A 22,745-nucleotide genomic window follows, 5' to 3' on the forward strand; every position below is an offset into this window, starting at 1 on the left:
CCACACAACAGTAAGCAGTGAAACCAGCAGTAAGTGAACTTAGCACAGGCAGAATTTTCAAATCTAGAGAGAAGAGTTATCTTGCACCTTTATCCATTTCTTACAAGTTACGACTTCAAAGCAGTTTAAAAGCAAGGGACAGTAGCCAGGTGGAGACAGAGCAGGCCTCTACACCCAGCACTTGGAAGGCAGAGGCAGGAGGATCTCTATGAGTTTGAGGCCAAGCTGATCTACACATTGACTTCCAGGACAGACAGCCAGGGCTACACAGTGGAGACCCTGTCTCAAAACAAAATGAAACAAACAAAACAATTAAAAAAAAAAAAAAAGCAAGTAATGGCCCAGAGACAAAAGTAAACGGAAGTCAGAGCATAAGTTAGCAAATATGCTAGCCCTGCACTGGCCAGTGCTCGGTAAGTTAAAAAAAAAAAAAATTAAAAGGAAGGTTGTGACTACTCCTAGGAACAGTGGGGGTGAGGGTCTATTGTAGCTAGAAGAGAGAACAGGCAAAAGCAGAGACATTTGGGAGAATAGAGAGAGGACATGACCCTGAACCATTTGAGGAGTGGGGGAAGGAAGGAAAAGGGGAAGGAAGGAAGCTAGTTATAGCAGCCAGGAGGGCAAAAGGCAAAAAGGGAAGAGTAACCGACATGGCTGGATTATAGAAAAGAGCCTTTGGAGGAAGGGCAGCCGGAAGCCGGGATGGAGATCAGGGGCTGGGGGTAGAAGATAGGGTATGCCAGCCACGCCCTGTAGTAGGTAGGGACTGAGGGATGCTGGGGGAGCCTGGGGGCCAGGTCCTGTTTGATATTAGATAGGCGCCTCAGACATTTGTCGCAGGGTTTGAGACTTAACATTTGGTAGTCTCTAGGAGAGGCGAAAACGGAAATAACCACATATTCGTGTAGCTGTCTACCGTTAAGGAGTTCACAGTCCCAGCAGTCATTATGCTATAAACCGGAGCCAAGCCAGGGATCTCATCTGCCATACCCTCTGACCCCCAGGGGTAATCCCACAAGGGGCCTATCCTCAGACCCATTCGAAGACCAAGAAGGTACAGGCAGTTGTGATCACCCTTGAGGCGGGTGCTAGAAATCAAACCTGGGTGCTCTACAAGAGCAGTGAGCGCTCTTAACCACTGAACCATCTCTCCAGCATGCAGTGAGCCCTCTCGCATGCTAGTGCATTTCCCCAGTCTCTGCAGTACCAGCATGCTGTGTCAGCCGAAAGGCTGTTACACACCACAGTCCCTGCATTAACCAGCCGTCTTTCCTTTTCATCTCCCCCTCTCCTGTAGGCTGTGATGCAGAAATTCAAACTAGGAGCCATCAGGTCTGCCACCAAGACTTGGATCTAATTCTTAAAAAGCACCCTCTCCCCTTGAGGATTAGGATGCCCAGATGAGCTGGTTTTGTGGGAAGGATTTATCTCGGTAATGCCAAGAATTGGCTATACTTGATAGGGCATTCTGATTTAGCTTAGCTGGGCGTGAGATTGTAGAACAAAATGAAACCTAAACCCACAAGGATTTTTGCAGCTCAGAGCCAGTGAGCGACTTAATTACTTGAATTTAAAATAAGAAAACGCAAAATCTGGCATTGCTGGCACATATTTGTCATCCAGAACTCAAAAGGTATAGGCAGGAAGTTATCAGGATCAGACCTAATTCCATAATGCGATCCTGACTCTAAATAAAGTAAGGAAAATGAGCAACATGTGCAATGGGGTATTCTTCAGTGAACAATCACAAAGTATGGCCCACCCTCAGTGGGTAAAAATGCCTGCTGACCTGCGTTTGCATCCATGTTGGGAACAGCTTTGCCCTTCATAAGCACCATGTAGTACACACACACACACACACACACACACAGAGGAATACACACATGCATGCACATAATTAAATTACAGGAATAAAGGTAATTAAATTAAAAATAAATCAATTTGGGCTGGAGAGATGGCTCAGTGGTTAAGAGCACTGGCTGCTCTTCCAGAGGTCCTGAGTTTAATTCCCAGCAACCGCATGGTGGCTCACAACCATCTGTAATGGGATCTGATGCCCTCTTCTGGTGTGTCTGAAGACAGTTACAGTGTACTCATATAAATAAAAATAATAAATCTTTTTTAAAAAAAAAATCAATTTGGTGAGTGAGGTGTCACACACCCATAATCTTAGCACTTGGAAGGCCGAGGCAGGGGGATCTCTGTGAGTTCGATGTGAGCCCGGTCTGTATAACAAGCTGCAAGCCTGCCAGAGCTACGCAATGAGATTCAGTCTCAAAGAAATTGATTATGAAGAGCAAAGTGATGAAGTATATAGTGTAAACCCCCTCTGCCCCGGCTCCATCACTCTAGCCCAGTGTCTGAAGCTTGGTGCCTTCTCCCTAGTCTCTGTCCACAGACTCTGTATCTATTTAATATCTATTCAGACATACCTAAAATGACAGATACTTTGTACATTTATGTTTATCTCAGTTATAGCTACCGATCATGGAAGAAGGCCATTAATAACTTGAAAAGTCCACAGAAATGAGTATAACTACATTCGTCTGATGCTGCTTCTGAGCAGAAGGAGGAGGGATGGATTAGTTGCTTAACCACAGTGATGTTGGATTCCCAGTATACATGACAGCTCTGTAGAGTCTGTAACTCTACTTCCAAGGAATGCCCTCTTATGGCTTCTCGGGGTTACTGTGCACATGGCGATAGGCACCCGTGCAGGCCAAACACCCATGCATGGAAAATAAAATTAAACTAACCACAAACAAACAAACAAAACTGTAAAGAAAGTGTTGCAGAGTTCCCAGGCATGGATACATCACTGTTTATCTCGGATGGACTAATAAGTCCAAAACTGTAGACAGGTAGTGATTGGCTTTCCGCACTACAAAATCCAATTTTTGAAAGTATATGTGTATTTTTATTTATATGTAGGAGACTTTTGAGTGAGTGTATGCTGCGTTTGTAAGGTTGACGGATGTCAGAAGATCTCAGAGACACCACTGTACCGGGCCAGTAAGGAAGAGCAGTTTCTTTGCCTTCCACTAGAGGGGGAGCTCTTTCCAGCGGTTTTATAGGCATTTGCTTCAGTGGTTGGATGTGTAGGTTTTGTCTGAGCCCTGATGTCCATACATTTTCCTTCTCACCAACTTCTTGCCCCCTTGTTCTATTGAAGTCTCTCAAGACAGAGATGTGTATGTGTGTGTGTGTGTGTGTTATACATATTTCACAGATACGTTATGTCTGAGCAGAGACGTTTTGTTTGTTTGTTTAGAGATACTGTCAGTATGGCCTGGGACTCTCTATGTAGACCAGGAACTCACTTATGTAGCTCCAGGTGGCCTGGAACTCAGAGATCCGCCTGCCTCTGCCTCCCAAGTGCCCGGCTAAAAGGCGTGTGCCACCCTATGCCTGTTTGCTGTTGTTTAAAGAGCTGTCACTGAGGTAGGTTGCTGTCATTTTGTCTCTCTGTAGGGATGGTGCAGCAGTACAAGCCTTCAGTTTAGGAGGGCCCTGAGGCCAGCCAGGGGCGTTCTCCAGCACTGGTTTGACGATGGAGTATTATACCCTGCTATGGGTTTTATTTACACTGTTTACTAATAGCTGAGCATCCTGTTCTATTCAAATACCTTTTCCTACTTCTCTTTTCTTCTTCACATTTCTTTTTTTCTCTTTTTTATGATTTATTTTATTTTATGTATATGAGAACTCTATCTATATGTACACCTGCAGGCCAGAAGAGGGAATCAGATCCCATTACAGATGGTTGTGAGCCACCGTGTGGTTGCTGGGATTTGAACTCAGGACCTCTGGGAGAGCAGTCAGTGCTCCTAACCGCTGAGCCATCTCTCCAGCCCACTTTTCACACTTCTTGATAGTATGCTAATGCTTCTCTGTGTGCTACCTACCTTTTCTCTCACTCTTGCATGGTCTTTAACTTCAATTTCTTTACATTTTTTTATTATTATTATATTTTTAATTCTTAAAATTATTTTTAATTACGTGTCAGTGTTTGGAGATGTGGAGATGAGTGCAGGTTCCTTCAGAGGCAGAGCTGTCAGATCGCCCTGCAGCGGGAGTTGTAGGTGTCTGTGAGCAGCATGATGTATGTGGTGCTGGGAGCGGAGTCGGGGTTCTCTGGAAGAGCACTGTATGTTCCTAACTGCTGAGCTATCTCTTCAGCCCAAATTTCTTTAAATTAATATATATCGTATAATACGTGTGTGTGTGTGTGTGTGTGTGTGTGTGTGTGTGTGTGTGTAACTGCCTGTGCATGCAATGGCCCTGAAGGTTAGAAGAGGGTATTATATTCCCTGGAACTACATGTGGATGCTAGGACCCAAGTCTTCTGCAAGAACAGTGCGTGCTCCTAATCATCGAGCCATCTCCCCTGGCCCCAACAAGAGGCAAGAGACAAAATATTGCTAGTGGTAGAAGAGGTGCTTGTTTTCTTACAAAATCCAGCAGAACTAGAATGTCAGGAATCACTCCATTAAGCTGGCAGAACAGCAGTGTTGACATTCTCTCACCGCAGAAGTCACCCCAAACATTCAAAGGAATGCTTACAAAACAATAGCAACTGCCCACCTCAAGGGCCTCCTATAGCACTCCCCAGAAAGGAGCACTGACATTGAATTCGGAGGTGGGCATCAATGGGAGGAACTAGAGGGATGGTTAGGCCAGGCATCGGCCAGGCATCACGGGCATGCGCAAACCGGCTGGACGCAGTGGGAGTAAGTGCCGACGATGTCCACTCTTACGCTGTCATTTTCTAAATCTCTTCTCTGAACCTAGTGCTCAGCTAAGGCTGCATACATAGGTCTTAGCACAGTGAAGCAACCAGGTAGGATCTGCAGCCCTGTTTTGATATTTGATAAAATGTATTGAACGGTCTGGGTACTCATGGCCACCCACAGAGGGAAGTGTTCTTTCTCGGAGAGCTACCCCATCCTGCGATGCTCCCATTTCCTTGCTGCAGAAAGCCACAGAGAGTGAGTGGAATGTGGGGCTCAGAGGACCTCTAGGGACGCCAGCAGTTTGCTCCAGTGTCACCTCAGGACGTGTGCATGCTACAGCCTGTTTTTGGGTCTCCTCAGCCTGTGCTGCTGAAGGATACATGTCTGGGAATCTGGCAGGGGCTTGCTCTCCTTGCTCATGGCCAAAGGCAAGGGGCCAAGGGAAGCAGGAAATAGAGGCTGGCTGAACCTCTGGGCATAGTGGCCGGGTCTATCCAACTGGAAGAGAGTGGATGGCTGTTGGGGGTGGGGGGACGTATGTGTCTGGAATGCACAAAGCCTTCTTGTCCTCGGCTTTTGGTACCAAGCAAGGACTTCCAAAGCCACAGGGAGGCCTGGGCTAGAGGAGCCTCCTTGGTGGAATGAACACGTCCAGCTAGCTTCTCTATGCACAAAAGGATGGCAGTTGCTGGCCAAAGCACACAGAATTAACACTTAGAAAAGGTGTCCCTAGGTTGGCACGGACTTCTGCAGTGGTTTGGGAAGTGAGGCAGAAGTCTTGAAATGTTGAGAGTTAGTGTTGTTGCTGTTGTTGTTAATTATGCTGTTTTGGTTTGAGACACGGTTTCAGACTGGCTGTCCTGGAACTAGCTCTGGAGACCAGACTGGCCTCAAACTCACAGAGATCTCGTTGTGCCAGGGAAATGTTAGTGACCCCCCCCCCAAAAAAAACCCAAAAAAACAAAAAACAAAAAACAAAAACAGGAGCCAATCTGATGCAACTCACAGCAGGGTCTTTATTCAAGCTAGCTTAGCCCCCCTTTCCCCCAATGCACCACTGTTATGTAGGACAGTTTTGGTTGTGGGGGAGCCCAAATGTCCATCAGGGAAAGGCTCTAGAGGAAGCAGCAAGCAGGGATTATTATGCAAGCATCTAATTGGAAAGCTACCGTGGCCTTTAACATGATTGGCTGGTGCTGGGAGTCATATCATAAACTTAACTTCTACTCCCCTCTGCATTGGTGGGCTTTAACCTGGGGGTGCAGGTTTGTTGGGGGAATAACCTGGAGTCACTCCTCTTATTGAGGGTGTAACCTGGAAACGCTGGTCTTGTTGGGGATTAACCTAGAGACTGGAGCTAGGCTTGGGTCTTGTTGGGGGAAAACTTGGGAGTTTGTCTGAGTTCAAACTTAGGTCTAAATGGAGTCTGAATTTAAGAGATTTGGCATCTCAATCTGCCTGTCTCTGCCTCCTAAGCTCGGGGTTAAGGGTGTGTGTGTCACCATGCCTGACTGAGACTTGGTGCTTTTAGAAAGACGAGTATTTATTTATTATTTTACTTTATTGAGACAGGGTTTCATGTAGCCCAGGCTGGCCTTGAACTCATGTAGCCAAGAATGATCTGGAACGTCTGATCCTCCTGCATTCGGTTCTGGGATTATGGAAGTGCTCCACATGCCTGGTGCTGGGCGGGGGGGGGGGGGGGGGGGCGTTGGATGCATGATTTTGTAAATGCTGAGCAAGGGCTCTACTTATTGAGCTACAGTCTGGCTGTTTCTGGGTCCCAAACATTCTACGGGGGGTGGGGGGTAGGGGTAGGAGGTAAAGGAAGATGAAACGTGTGTTCATCTCGGGAGACAAGAAGTGTACAGTGAGGGAAAGGGTGAATGCTAACAGTAGTGTGGTACCTGCAGGCTGAGCTCTGGGGAGTTCACAAGGGATGCTCACAGTGTGTTCACAGAGCTGAATCCAGCTGATCAATACAAACATGGAGTTTCCTAAATGCTCTAGGATCCCCTGTAGAGACGGGAGGCAGCCGGCATCCCTACCCCCAGCCCTTAGAGAATGTTCTCCGCTTCAGTCTCTAGAGAGATTATCTCGTTTTGATTCCTGGAGGTGGGTGTTGTCATAAAAATTGTCTGCAGACAATGCCGGGATAGCCATTTGAAGAATCTCAGAGTTAGTTTCTGTTAGTAATGGAGGCAAGGAGTTGGTTCAAATCCCGGGATTGTGTTTACTGGCAGCGTAGTCTTAGGCAGTGCCTCCACCCCCAACCCTGCATCTTCAATATCCACCCTAAAAGAAAATGAGATAGTAAAAACATCTCAAGTAAAACAGGGTGTGGTGGCACCTCCTTGTGTTCCCAGACCTCTAGGGAGAAACAGGAGGATTGACAGTTCAAGGCCAGCCTGGGCTACATTCAAAACACAGCAGAATTCCTTTGCTTTTCTCTGAGCTGTTTTCCAGGCTTTTCCCAGCCTGCAGCTGTTCAGTCAGGCCCTTGATAATTTCAACATTCCTCAGGGTACAAAGGTGTGAGCAGTGTCAGATCTCCTGGACATTCAAAGTGGCAAAGTGGCATGGAAAGTGATGGCAGTGGAGGTGTGGCAGGGTTTAACTGACCCAGGACATCGTCACAGCAAACACTTCTGGAACCATAGCCTTATGTAGTCTGCTCGCCCAGCCAACACACAACAGCACACATTTACAGGCCATCAGTTTGTGCGCAGACTTTGGGTAATGTTCAAGTCCAGGCAAGCTAAGCAAAAACATTTATCATTTCTTTCCCACGAGAACTTTCACAATCCTTTGTTTTCTGTTTGTTTTGTTTGTTTTGAGATAGGATCTCTTCAAGCCCAGGCCAGCCTTGAACTTGCTCTGAAACCAGTTATGACCTTGATCCTCCTGCCTCCAACTCCCAGTTCTGGGACTACAGGTGTTTGCACTTATGTCCAGTGCAAACTCCTTTGTCTACATTTTGATTTTGAGATGAGGACCCATTGTGTTGTCTAAGCTGGCCTCAAAATATTGGACTCTCTGCATTTAGGAGGAGGTCAAAATTATCTTTATCTACAAAGGGAGTTTAAGACCACACACACACACACACACACACACACACACACACACACTCAAGAGAACACTCTGCTACAGCCTTTCTTATAGCTGGGGCTATAGATATAGTCACACCAGGCTCTTCCAGGTTTTTAAGTTACTTTTTTAGAAGATTTGAAGAGCGTGTGTGCACCCACAGTGTGGTGAGGGTACTGAGCTTCCAAGTACCTGATTATGAGAAGGGAGAGTGTGCATAACCCCAAACCAAATGGAATCCAAGATTATTCAACGGTCTCCTATGCTTGTCTGTCTCACCAGCACCCAGGAGAAGCACAAGGGACAGGACCACAAGTTCATGGCCAGTCTGGGATAGCTAGCAAAACTCTCAAGTCAAAAACCAAGCAGGGGGTGTTGGGGATTTAGCTCAGTGGTAGAGCGCTTGCCTAGCAAGCGCAAGGTCCTGGGTTCGGTCCCCAGCTGGGGGGGGGGGGGCCCAAGCAGGGCTTGGTGGGGCACACCTTTAATCCCAGCACTTGGGAGACAGAGGCAGGCATATCTCTGTGAGTTCAAGACCAACCTGGTCTCCAAAAGGAGTTCCAGGACAGCCAGGGCTGTTACACAGAGAAACCCTGTCTCAAAAACCAGCCAACCAGCCAGCCAGCCAGCCAGCCAACCAAACCAAATCAGAAGTCTTTTATTTTTTAACCAGTGCATGGAATGGCAGCTGATAGTTTACAAATAAGGGGACTGTCAGTCAGGTAAGTTTAACTTTCTGCCTTATGTGGTTGACAATCCTAGCAAGGCAGTAACTGAATGGTCACTAGGTGATGTTAACTTCCAATAGCTCTTTCTACTTTCTTCCCCCCTGGACAGTGGAGCTCTGGGCAAGTCATGCCTCACTCTTGTATCCTTCCACTTGGGAGAGAGTGAAAGAATTCATCCTCCCTAGGGTGGGTTGAAGAGTCCTAAACTGGGAAGGTCAACATCAGATGTATACAATGTTTAACTCTAGAGGAGAAGGATGGGGTGGGGCTAGGCAGAGGTCAGAGGTTAGAGATTAGCCTTTCTCTACTCTGCTGATGTTGAAACAACTGAGTTAAAATAACAAGAGCTTTGGAGTCAGGAAATTTGTTTGTTTGTTTGCTTTTTTTTTTTAAGTTTGGAAACACAGTATGCATACATTTTAACAATACCCAGAACCAATGACAGAGCATAGAAATTAAACAACACATCATTCTGGTGAAAGTTTCTTTGTCTTTTTGTCTACAACGTTGTTAATTAAGATAGATGATCCGTTATCTATTCTGATGTCAGTGGGAATTTGGGCACGTTTTATACATTACATGCTGTAGATATACTGCATAAACCTTCCTGTGATTAAAACAATAGCACCATAGAAACAGAACAGAACAGCTTTTCCTCTTTAGCCCCATCTTTGTGTCTCATTGAAAGGTTTCTGACTCTCCCAGGAAAACCCAGTGGGGCTGGAGTGATTGCTCAGGAGTTAGAGAGTACTTACTGGTCTTGCAAGAAACGTGGTTCCTATCATCCACATCCTGTTCTATCAGGAGCCTCACAACAGCCTGTAGCTCCAATCCCAAGGGATATTATGCTTTCTGGTCTCTGGGGGGTGGGTATCTACATGCCGTGACACAAATTCACACAGGTACACACATATACATATGAATAATAAAAATAAGGAATCTTTTTTTTTTTTTTAAAGAAAGGAAACCCAGGATGTTAGAGACTCTTCCTGACATTTCTCAGTGGTACACACCATGGTGATTTCTCCAGATAGACTTATAAAGAGTCTACCTTTGGGTATTTCTGAAGTACTCAAGTTGATTAGTTTTTACAGTCTCCTCTAAGGAAGGCTGTGTAGCCTGCAACTTCTGCCAAATAAACTCACCTTCTGCTGGAATTTATCTATGGCAGTAACAGTTTCCGGCCTTGTTCTGAGGCTTCTGGCCGAGGTCTGACTGATTCTGGAATTAGAGTCACATCGTGCCTTGGAACTTGTGGGCCAGGGGGAGGAAGGGGGAAAGGGAGAATCCCTTCAAGTGTCATGATTGGTAGCAAAATTACCAGGAAGAGTTGAGAATGGAGATGGGGTTAAGAGGGCTGTAAGCTACCGATGTGGATGCTGGTAACCAAATTTGGGTGACGCCGAGCCATTTCTCTCCAGCCAGCTTCTCCCTAACCCTGCTAAGTGGACTCTTGTTGTCCACCTTGACCCTATTGAGGATGGGTCATCTCCTGTTGACAGTCCTTGGAGGGCAGTGGGCATTCCTGGTCTGTTCCTTTTAGTCTGGATACCTTTACAGCAGAAGGTACCTGGCGGCTAGCTACAGATGAATTGTTTGGGGCCATCCTCCTCACAGTGAGGACTGGAAGTTCAGAATATTGTTCATCGTCCAGAGGAGAGGCCTGAGCATCCTTACTTCCACCCCAGGAGTCTCAGAGCTACTAACATGAACTTGTGATGTCTGAGACTCAGTAACATCAACCTAGTCACCGCAAACTGCATGTCTGACCTAGCCTCTCTTCCTCATCCTGAAGATTTAACTCCTGATGTGAGAAAACAGAGGCATCATTGGAATCCCCTTCAAGGTCCCAGCAGACACTGAACGGTGGTCACTCAGTACTCAAGTCAGCTAGGTACTTACTTTCCTGCTGGATCCCATTTCAAAGAGGCATCTCAAAGGGCCCTTTGCTGTGGGAAAACTATTAATTAAGTTCAAAGTCTACCATTGATTGGATAGCAGTCTGTGGCTTGGCAAGTAATGGGAGAGTCCCTTCATTAGCAGGGTTTCTCATTCTCTGACCTTGTCTGGAGAATTAAAAAACTCTTGGTTGGGGATTTAGCTCAGTGGTAGAGCACTTGCCTAGCAAGCTCAAGGCCCTGGCAAGGCCCTGGGTTCGGTCCCCAGCTCAGAAAAAAAAACAAAAAACAAAACAAAAAAACTCTTGCACATATGCCTTTACCAGAGGAATGAATGCCACATGGTCTCAATTAGATTACAGGATCTATTTCCTTTATCCTGATTAGAACCTGTTCAGCTAGCACCTGAGATTGCTGAAATACATCCCCATGCTAATGAGTCACTTTAGTACCTTAAGCCCTCAGCCAATGACATTTGCCCTTCCTGAATGTTTCTACCCTCAGTCCCCCAAAACTGTATAAGCCTTGAATCATCCTAAGTAAAGTTGGTCTACCTCCTGACCAACTCATCTGGGTGTGGTCACTCACCATACATACTCACGCCTCACCCCCTCACTCCCCCAACCCATCTCTACTCCCTTTGCCTGCATGGATTGGATCAGATCAGCTGATGTCCATGAGCACCGGGAGAACCACACTTTATTCTAAGAGATGGAATAATTTTCATAAAAGGAATTGGATAGTGGAGTCTATTTCAGATATGACTTCCACAGGAAAATGCACTTCACTGTGGATATATGGACACTGGGGATGACGCTGCCATGGTTACCAGGTGATCAGCCTGACACACTTGTGACAGACCTAGGCTGTGGAGCCACAGGGTCTAGGCTTGATTCCTGGTTTCCTGACTTGCTGGTTCTGATAGTAAATAAGCTACAAATTCATTCAGCTCCTGATGCCTTCCTTGCTTTTGTTTTGATTTCTTGAGAAAGGGTCTCAAACTATGTAGCCCAGGCTAGTCAGAACTCGATGTGTAGCCCACACTAATATAATCTCTTAGGGTTTCTATTGCTGTGAACGACACACAATGACTCTTATAAGGAAGCATTTCATTGCAGCTGACTTACAGTTCAAAGGTTTAGTCTATTACCATCCATGTTAGGAAGCATAGGGGAATGTGGCCAGACATGGTGCTGGAGAGGCAGCTGAGGGTTTTACATTTAGATTGGTAGGTAGTAGGAAGAGACACTGGGCCTGGCTTGAGCACCTGAAACCTTTAAGGTCCACCCCTCAGTGACATACTTCTCCAAAAAGGCCACACCTCCTAATAGTGCCACTTCCTATGGAACTATGGGGGCCATCTTCATTCAAACCACCACAGATCTTATGATCCTCTTATTTCTTAGTTCCCCAGTGCTGGAGTGTTTCAAGTTGGAAAAACTGAGCTAGTAGTAATGTTTCCTATCTAGTATTTGCAAAACATTCACCATTTCTCACAGGTATCTTGGTGAAATATAAAGACATCAGGGATGTGGGTATGTCTAGGGATCAAATTCTCATCATACGAGAGGAAGGCACAGTTGCTGGCACAATACCTGGCACACAGTGAGTGTCCAATCAAATTTGCTCTTACTAACATAGAAGCCATTCTGTGGGATTCTGCTGAGTCCAAAGACAAGATGGGATCCCATAAGAAGCCCTCCGCTGGGGAAGGTATGTTGTCAGTGCCCAAGCTGACATGGTACTGAGAGCTGGACGGAGGCCTTTGAGGTTTAAGAAAAAACACATACTCGGGTCATTTATGTCATGAGAATGCAAAATCTTTTGCTTTAGTCACCGAATATATACCCCAAGTACACTGGGTGGAAAATTCAGGAAGCACAGTGAGAAAATGGCTTATGCCCTCCGGAACAAAGGAAAGAGGAATAAAAGACAGGAATTGATTATCAACTAGGTATAACACCCAGGTATGTTGCTTCAGGGCCAGGGCATTCCTTTCTTAGGAACAAAAGGCTTCTACATGCATCAGCAGGGCTTCAGCAGGGGTCCAACGAGTTTTATTTTTTTATCAAGAAGCACCTGTCTTAGGACACTTTGGGGTGCAACCTCTTGCCTATCTCTGAGAAACTCTGCCAGTCTCAGAGCCCTCTGTCTTAGGTGAGGATTGGTTCTCAAAGAGTTGGTCTTCGGCTAATTCTTGTAAAGGCTGAGCCAGATTTGGGCAGAGGGATTGTCTCCTGCCAAGGAGAGCAACACCTGCTTAGTCACTGCCTGTGACTGGGAGCGCTGTTTGCACATGTGATAAGAAGCACAAGGCCAACTACCCGGGCGCCTGAGGGCCATAACCCCACCGGCCATTGTCAAGCTGTAAAAGAGCACTAACTGTTGATTTAAATTTAGAATTCTGAATTGTCAGCAACTTCTCCTGAGAGTTTAACTACTGTGCTTGCCTTAACATCGGATTGGGGGAGGGCAATCCCAGACACTGCAGCCACAGTGGCTGCAGCAGCAATGGCTGCTACAATAGCATCAAAGATGTCAAAGTCTTTCCCATGATGGTTCAGCATCAACTGGTTTTCTCTCCAGAATGACCAACAGGCAAAAGAACCTTGCCTGAGATCTGCATAACCAGAGCAGAGCTCTCTGGTCCCCAGCAGCCTCACAAAGATGGCATTCCTGCAAAGAATCTCCAGCATCAGCACCATTCGGATAATACCAAGACCATCAATCCATTGTTCGAAACGTATAAATCTTCTTGAATACTCAAAACATTAATGTTTTTGCTAAATGATCAACAAAAGTAACTGTCTTAACTTCTTGGGTCGAAGCAATAGTGTTATTAATTAAATAGCTATACCACTATACCAGCAATAACCAAAAATAACCAAACCCACTATCTTACTTATTGCTTCTGTTTAAAGCCTGACTCACTTCTTCCAATATTTGTAAGCCTTTTAGAATATCAAGGTCCTATAATACTCACAAGAAATAAAACAAAGGCTGGTATATGACAGATTTCAATACAGTAACAACATTAGAGAGTGTACAATCAATATAACTTGCATTAAATATTGTAGAAGAAACAAAAGTAACTTTAACATGACCAATAAATAAAAGATTAGGAGTTTTAGCACATGTACTAACATTTGTTTAAAATCTAGATCCTGTATCAATTTTTTCCACTGCCAATGTGACTCCATACAAGACAATTGTTGTGAACTTTTAAATGTCTCTGAAAATGTCCAGAATCAATCTTCCAAATGAAAACTGTTCTTTCCAATATTGGGTTGACCAGTCTATGATTGAGTCAGAATAACTTGTCACATTAAGGGAAAGAGAAAAGTCATAACTTCTCTTTGATTTTCTGAAGGCATTTTCTATAGTCCCCATGTTCTCTGTCCCACAAGGTCTAAAAGCTTGAGGCAAGGCAGCTTGTCCAATCGGGGTTATAGGCAAGTAAAGATGGGTCAGAAACATACGCCCAAAACAGCTTTCCTGTCACCATTGTCAGGGCCCTCAGCAAGCTCACACACAGGTCAGCATCATCCTTTGTCCCAGCATCAGCATGTCTCGTGGATCATGCTATATGCCAGTAAGTAGATCCTTCCATTTCACTGAAGTATGCCTAGTTGTAGGGTGCCATAAACACTCAGCAGAGTTCCTTGGCATCCAAAATTTAAAATTTAAAATAAAAAGAGCATTATTTAAATAATTGTATGACATACAGGGAAATAATTCCCCCTTTTTTATTTATTAAGATATTGTTTTAGGTTTTATAATATATGTTTTACAATATCTTGTCTTTGAGAATTATAAGGAATCTCAATAATATGGGTAACATCTATTTGCCATAACTTATAAGGTATACGTCCTCGAGGATTATCACCATTATGTGATACAGGAAGAAACTGAGGACACTGAGGACTTGTATTTACAATTTGACTTGTATACCAAATTATTGTCTCTAACTATTTTGATGATATAAAGAATGAGATCGTTTGGCTAATTGTTCCTATGTAAGGCCTATAATTTACCTGGTATCTTAAATGGCCTATAAAGGAATAGTACATTCTCTTAAATCAGTTGTATTTGCACAAATAATAATCAATTGCAAATCATAAGCTATCATTGGTTATCAGTATACGAATTGGAAATTTGATTTTTTTAACATTTTAAAAACAGCAGCTACAACACATAATCCAATAATCTGCGCTGAAGCAGGGGGGAAAGTCAAGAGAATGAACGTGATCCAATTACACGTGTTGCCTTTTCATTAGATAACCAATTTAATTGCTGTTTGGAATAAGGTATGTTTCATCAGGTTCTTTTTTAAAATACTTCCATGACTCAATCTTACAATTCTGCATCTAGCTCTCTTTACTTTCTGTAAAGCTATTCAGTCACTCCTCAGTTAACTGTCTAGGGGAATAGAATTTGCATCTTCCTTGGGGATATCAAACGAAGGCTTAACTCCTCCTGTGGTGAACTTAAGGTGAGGTCTTAGCCAATTAACAAACCTAAAAATCTTTTAAAGATTATTTAAAGTAAACTATCTTGAATTTTCTGTTTTGTTTAGGATATAACCGATGTCTCAAATATTGAAAAGGAATATTGAATCTTTTCTGGAGCAACAGCTACTCCCCAAAATTTAAAGCACGTTGTAAGAGCAAAGGCTTGTAGTAAAATTCTTCCAGAAGGGTCAGCTAATAAAATGCCTATATAATGAATAATATATATTGAAGGATTCAAAATACTAACTTCTTGTATTGAATCAGCGACAAAATTACATAATGTTAGCCATTTTTTTTTTTTTAAAACTTTTCAATGATGTCACTTCATGGGCTCTGTAAAATTATAAGCAAGCTCACTAAATGAAAACCTTTCACAATCACCAGGATGTAAAGCAACAGCATAAGAACAATCCTCTACAATGACTTTATGAAATTCTAGGCAAATGGATGGAACTGGAAAATATCATCCTGAGTGAGGTAACCCAATCACAGAAAAACACACATGGTATGCACTCATTGATAAGTGGCTATTGAAAGACCCCCGAAGGGAGCCCCCCACTCAAGTCTCGGGAAAGACGCGCACCCAGTAGGACACAGACACCGACCTGCTGTAATCACACGAGGAAGATTTATTGTGAGCGAGATGAAACGAGAGCTCAGGCCAGCATGCTGGGGTCGAGACTCATACACCACACAGGGAGTAGAGGAGTTCGACCCCGACCTGAATTTTCACAGAGCTTATAAAGGAAAAAACCACAAACCAGGAGGATCAAGAGGGAGGGAGGAGGGGAATTCCAAAACCATAAACTGCCCATACAATTTAGGACTTTGTGACATTGTGATTAGGGGTAGTGACATTTTACAGGGCCATTGGACCATTGTGGCCGGAGGCTATGGGTCATTGTGGCTGTTCCAGGAAACCTTTCATGCAAGAATGTTCCGGGAACCATTGCACAGCAAGGGAGGGGCGAAAAGTTCATGTTCTCACAGACCCTACCTCTTCTTTTTGGGTAGCTAGGCGGCTTATTATTAATTTTTAATCCTTCATTCCCCACTTCTTCTTTTTGTTAATAGTTCTAATCCTAGAACTTCATGGAGAACTCAGCTTCATCTAGCATAACAGCTTGGTATTGTAGTCTTAACATGAGGATTCTAACCTGGACACTATCCAAGCCTATCCACCAAGGTCATGACTAGCTTTTAGAACTTCTAAGCTTATACGGACTGTGATCCCTGAGGCACAGTCCCAAGAAGTGTTAAGAGTACTAACATATGCAATGTTACATCATTTGTAATGGAAATCAAGCCTATCCCACACCTATCTTGATAGAACCCAGGACAAACATGACTGAATTTCCCTCTAGGTCCCAGCTCTCAGCCCCAACAGCTAGTACACGGCTGGTGAGGGCTGAGAATTGACAGCTGTCAGGGTGGTCAGCAGCACCAGGTACGGTCCTTTCCAGCGAGGCTCGAGTGTCTGGGCTCAGTGTAGCTGCAACCTGGAACTGATGGGATGTCTCAGGGGTCTCCGGGGCATAGGCTGCTTTCAGCTGTGAGCAGATTTCTTTCTGTATCACCTGTAGGTCTTTTAGCCTGGCACACAAATCATTATTACTATGGCACTATGACATGTTGGTTCAGTAACATCATCTAATACAGTCAGGGGGGCTGAGGCCCCATATAAGATCGCAAAGGGGGTAAGGCTGAATCTGGAAGGGGTATTTCTTGCTCTGAAGAGAGCAAGAGGGAAGGAGTGTCACCCAGTCTGTGCCAGTCTCCATGGTTAATTTGGTCAGGGTCTCTTTTAGAGTTCTATTTATTTACCCTACCTGTCCTGAACTTTGAGGTCTGTAAATACAATGTAATTTCCAATTGACCTCTAAATACTTGGCCACACCCCGGCTTACCTTGGCAACGAAAGTAGGGCCGTTGTCTGACCAGATTACCTTGGGCATTCCAAATCGGAGGAAGATTTCTTCCAGTATCTTCTTGATGATTGCAGAGGCCGTCTCTTGTTTGGTGAGGAAAGCTTCTATCTATTCCTGAAAAAGTATCTACAAGCACTAGGAGATACTTGTGATTATATTTTTCTGGTTTTATCTCAGTGAAGTTCACTTCGACTTTTCACCAAACTCTCTAGATCTCTTTGCCCTGTTTGCTTGCTAAGCATTCACTTATTGACATACCTTATACTTTCTACTGTCTCTCTGGCTAAAATCTTAAAGTCTATTACATACACTTAACTACTTGGACAAACTTTTTATCTCCTAATTGAGTCCATTTCTGTATTTGGCAAAGTGAGTCTTTTCTTTGTTCTCTGGGAAGTATAGCTTTCCCCTCAATGTGCCATTGTCCTTTATCTTTTAAGCAATTTGGGCCTTTTCTAAGTGAGGCCATCCCTTAGTCCGATCCCAGTTCCCAGTGGCTGTCTCTTGCAGGCCTGCAACCAGGATGGGCTCCTGCATAACCATTTTTCGAGCCACTTTATCTGCTTCGTTATTGCCCCATGTCACTGAATCTCTTCCCTCCTGATATCCTGAGCAATGAATAGTACTCACAGTTGTTGGCTTCACCAGGGCATCCAAGAGATGGTAAAGGCATCTGCAGTGCTGATGTACTGGGGGGGTAGAGGTTCAGCCATCCCAGATGACATTGTGTTGTCCACCATGGCAGCACCCACTTGTCTCTGACCTTCATTCATGAAGAGAACTGTTCCCGTCTGTGGACAAGGTCCTCGGCTTTCAGCAGGGGTCAATCAGCCAGTCGCAGAGGTCTTTCCTCCACCCATGGGCTTCTGCCAGTACTTGACACTCGTGCTGTGGTGGCTCCAGGTCCGGATTGGGCAGCAAGGTGACCAGATTGTCCCCAACCGGTGGAGAATCTAGTCCATGGCAGCTGACCAGTGGTCCCATCTTTTGGGACACTCTATTCAAAGGCAGAACATCAGCCACTCTATCACAGTTTAAGTCCTGGGTTGGGTGATAATTGTTAGTGCCCGGCTGGCAGGAGTGATATGTTCCAAGTAGAACAGCGCTAAGCCATTCGTCTCCCAGCATCAGGTACTGGTGCACTGAGACAGGTCTTAAGCTCCGCATACACAGTCTGTAGGTATGCATACACATGGCCTCACCCAGCCATTTCAGCCCACGCAAGCCATTTTGGAGAGCAATTTTCTCATGAGCAAGGGATAGGGGCAGTCAGGGATGACTATGAACTAGTGGGTTACCCGGCCCACGCCAAGGTCCACTGTTCTTCGGGCAGTCCATAAGTATTGTTTGTTGCCAGTAGGCCCCTGTACCCAAGGTCTTTGGATACTGGCCCACTGGAGGGGGGCATAGGAGCACAGAGCATTGGGTCCCTGCATCCACACTTCCCTTCTATCTCTGTACATAGCCAGCACTCTAGGACCAAGAGGCTCTCCAGTGTCCCCTCTTGTTCTTTCTGGGGCAGTCCCTGACCCAGTGTCTTTTTTTTCTTTGCATTAGGCACACTGATCTTTAGCCAGGAATTCTCTTCTGTTGCCAGGTACTGTCTTCCTAGGTTCCCTAACTACTGTGGCCAGTATATGTTCCTCTCTTGTCTTTTATCTCTCTTTAGCTCTCTAGCTTCCTCTTCTTTTAGTCTCTTTTCTTCCCTAGCTTCCTGCTCTTTTTACCTTCTTTCTTTCTTTCTTTTTTTTCAGTCTCTCTGCATCTTCTTCTACAGCTATTAGGTGCTGTCCACTTTTCTGCACAGACCCTGAACCATGCATCAACTTACAATAACTCTCTCAGCGACTTAGCTTAACCCTTCAAGTTTCTGTAACTTTCTCTTCATATCTTTTCCTTATCTTAGCCAGATTGGTGGGGCATTTTCCAGCCCCTAGGAGACCCACCCTTGGAGCCTGGGGGCAGACCTGGAGCACTCCCTACCTTCAGGGGTATGAAGAGAGCAGGCAGAAGTGAGGGCCTTCTATGCGTGTTGGAACCCTTTTTTTTCTGGTCTCCAGTAGGATTCCGTCTTTCATCGGTGGTAAAGAAGACCTGTAACAGTTACTAACAAGCATATCAAATGGGATGGTGAGAAAACAAGAGAATCTTGAGAATAGAGTCTACCGAAGAGGGCAAACAGCATTTAGTCACACAGCTAAACCAGGAGGCCTTTCTTGGAACAAAAAGGCCATTGTCAGTGTCAGCTCCATGGCTTTGCCTCTCAAGAGAACCAGCCTCCAAATGACACTAGGCTTCTAGTAACAACTAATAACAAAAGGATGGAGAGATGGTTAGAACCTGGGTGCTAGATGCCAGGGGGCTGATAAAAGAATTGTAACCAGTTCACCTGGGGCTATCAGGACCTCAGTAGTAGCCCTTTACCAAACTGTCTCACTGGGTTTAAAGGGGCCAAGGAAAAGAAAACATTAATCCTGACCTTGGCTACCTCCAAGTAATTTAGTGCTGGAGACTGACTCCTCCCTTGGAATAAAGACAGCAGATAAGGCAGGCTTCCTTAAAGAACTTCTCTAAATGAGCACTCTCCTTCTGTGAGCAAATGTCAGAAATTCCTTTCCTGTTCTTGTTTTCCTTATAGCCCCACCTAGCTCTCAGCCTTTTTAGATTATTCTTCTGTAGCATTTCTAACACAGCCTGTCCCTTTTTTTATAGCCTATTAACAGCATTTCTGATCTTTTAGGCAGCTACGCACTAAGTGTCATACCGGCTGAAACTCCACCTTTAAGATTCTTTGCTCCCAAGCAAAATTTAAATCCTTTTCCAGCTTATCTCAGCTGTCCACCATGAGATTCCCAAAGATCGCGAACCAAGGTGTAGTAATTCACTAAGAAATCTCTCTATAGTGTTTCTTTTTACCTTAAGCCTTTTCCTTTTAAACAGCTCCTGAAGAGCCAGAAAAATTGGGTGAGACTTGAGAAGTTCCCATGCTCGCTGCAGCAGCTCCGCAGCTAATTTCGCTTCCCTCTACTGTGTGCTGTGAGCACAAGCACAGATAAAACACTATTTTAAAAATTAACTTTGGCTATCAACCAACACACCGCCACTAGAGCGGGGTCCATAAGATTAAGTTTCTTACTAAGCATTAAGGGGACCAAGTAAAACTCTTCGACGAACAAAGCAAACAGTTTCATGATTTCAAACACAGTCGTCAGTCCAAGATTTTAAACACGGTCGTCAGTCCAAATTCAAACACGAAACAAAAGTCAAAAAAACACTGGACAATACCACAGAAAACAATCCAGACAAACAAGACCAAGACAAAGCATCCTATAACCAATTTCCACAGATGCCTGGTACCTTCAGTACCTGGCCCAAACTGCAGCTTAACCTTAGCTGCTTCTGGGATACCAAACACAGAAACAGAATACAGACAACAAACACTAACACATCTAAGCACACTTGTCCGTGCCTATACTTAAATAGGCAGCCGAACTCGACCTCCAAAGTCACAGTCAGATCTTTTTGACTGTCCGTTGCCGGGTCCTCCCGACAAAATTCGGCTCGAGGAACGTTTCTCACGCGTCCCAGAGCCAGGACCCAACAAAGGCTGACTCGTGGAACGTCTCTCACGAGTCCCAGAGCCTGCGCGATTGGGGCGGCCCCCGGTGCGCTTTCTAAAAAGGAAAAAAAAGAAAGAAAAAGACTATTCGGAGTAGGAATCCTTCATCTACTCACAGGCGCCATTTCGGGGTGGGGAACCTTCTTCCACCCGTGCACAGGGCAGGAAACCTTCTTCTGCCCAGACAGTGCACTAAGACTCTCGTGCACAGGGCAGGAATCCTTCATCTGCCCAGACAGTGCACTAAGACCTTAAACCGGTACCGAAAAACACAGACTACAGGACTTAATTCACACACACTCACACACACGAGCACAAACAAAAGAGAAAAAAAAAAAAAAAAAAAACCGACGTCGACTTCGTGTCGACCAGAGGCACTGAAACTGATCGGCAGGTCGCAGACCTTGCCTAACAAACCGGTCGTCAAGGAGTAAAGTCTCCTCTGGACCTATCAGATGGGGTTCACCAGGCGTCCCTGGTCCCCCCTTGTCCTCCTGGGACGTCTCCCAGGGCGAACGGACGGTGGGTACCTGGACACGTCTATCCCTATCCACCCCGCTCTCCTTCCTGGAGCGCGGTCTCACTGAGCGTCCGCAAAACCGAAACAGCGATCGCACCAGATTCCCAGACAGAACATAGACACAGACCCAGACACAGCGCTGAGATAAAACAGAGAATCTTACCTCCAAGTGGGTCTAGGACCCCTGGGTGGTCGCGCAGATCCCGGACGAGCCCCCAAATGAAAGACCCCCGAAGGGAGCCCCCCACTCAAGTCTCGGGAAAGACGCGCACCCAGTAGGACACAGACACCGACCTGCTGTAATCACACGAGGAAGATTTATTGTGAGCGAGATGAAACGAGAGCTCAGGCCAGCATGCTGGGGTCGAGACTCATACACCACACAGGGAGTAGAGGAGTTCGACCCCGACCTGAATTTTCACAGAGCTTATAAAGGAAAAAACCACAAACCAGGAGGATCAAGAGGGAGGGAGGAGGGGAATTCCAAAACCATAAACTGCCCATACAATTTAGGACTTTGTGACATTGTGATTAGGGGTAGTGACATTTTACAGGGCCATTGGACCATTGTGGCCGGAGGCTATGGGTCATTGTGGCTGTTCCAGGAAACCTTTCATGCAAGAATGTTCCGGGAACCATTGCACAGCAAGGGAGGGGCGAAAAGTTCATGTTCTCACAGACCCTACCTCTTCTTTTTGGGTAGCTAGGCGGCTTATTATTAATTTTTAATCCTTCACTATTAGCCCAAATGCTTGAATTACCCTAGATGCACAGAACACATGAAACTCAAGACGGATGATCAAAATGCAAATGCTTCACTCCTTCTTTAAAAGGGGAACAAGAATACCCTTGGCAGGGAATAGAGAGGCAAAGATTAAAACAGAGACTGAAGGAACACCCATTCAGAGCCTGCCCCACATGTGGCCCATACATATATAGTCACCCAATTAGACAAGATGGATGAAGCAAAGAAGTGCACGCCGACAGGAGCCGGATATAGATCTCTCCTGAGAGACACAGCCAGAATACAGCAAATACAGAGGCGAATGCCAGCAGCAAACCACTGAACTGAGAACAGGACCCCCGTTGAAGGAATCAGAAAAAGAACTGAGGGGTTGGGGATTTAGCTCAGTGGTAGAGCACTTGCCTAGGAAGCGCAAGGCCCTGGGTTCGGTCCCCAGCTCCGAAAAAAAGAACCCCCCCCCAAAAAAAAAGTATATTTGGGGTTGGGGATTTAGCTCAGTGGTAGAGCACTTGCCTAGGAAGCGCAAGGCCCTGGGTTCGGTCCCCAGCTCCGAAAAAAAAAAAAAAGAACCCAAAAAAAAAAAAAAAAGAAAAAGAACTGGAAGAGCTTGAAGGGGCTCGAGACCCCATATGAATAACAATGCCAACCAACCAGAGCTTCCAGGGACTAAGCCACTACCCAAAGACTATACATGGACTGACCCTGGACTCCAACCTCATAGGTAGCAATGAATAGCCTAGTAAGGGCACCAGTGGAAGGGGAAGCCCTTGGTCCTGCCAAGACTGAACCCCCAGTGAACGTGATTGTTGGCGGTAATGGGGGGAGGATGGGGAGGGGAACACCCATAGAGAAGGGAAGGGGGAAGGGTTAGGGGGATGTTGGCCCGGAAACCGGGAAAGGGAATAACAATTGAAATGTAAATAAGAAATACTCAAGTTAAAAAAAAAAAAAAAAAGCACCAATCCTCTAAATCTAT

At 45.3% G+C, this 22,745-nt stretch overlaps 1 long non-coding RNA gene across 1 annotated transcript; it reads right to left on the reverse strand.

Moving 5' to 3' along the window:
* Positions 1-15,975: 15,975 nt before the first annotated feature.
* LOC134482312 (uncharacterized) lies at positions 15,976-22,128 on the reverse strand. The gene is made up of 2 exons (XR_010058346.1): positions 17,649-22,128; positions 15,976-17,574 (listed from the first exon to the last, which is right to left on the reverse strand). It is a non-coding gene; the product is annotated as an uncharacterized LOC134482312 (long non-coding RNA).
* Positions 22,129-22,745: the final 617 nt, after the last annotated feature.

The sequence above is a fragment of the Rattus norvegicus genome, chromosome 16 (assembly GCF_036323735.1).
Source record: "Rattus norvegicus strain BN/NHsdMcwi chromosome 16, GRCr8, whole genome shotgun sequence".
Taxonomy (NCBI): domain Eukaryota; kingdom Metazoa; phylum Chordata; class Mammalia; order Rodentia; family Muridae; genus Rattus; species Rattus norvegicus.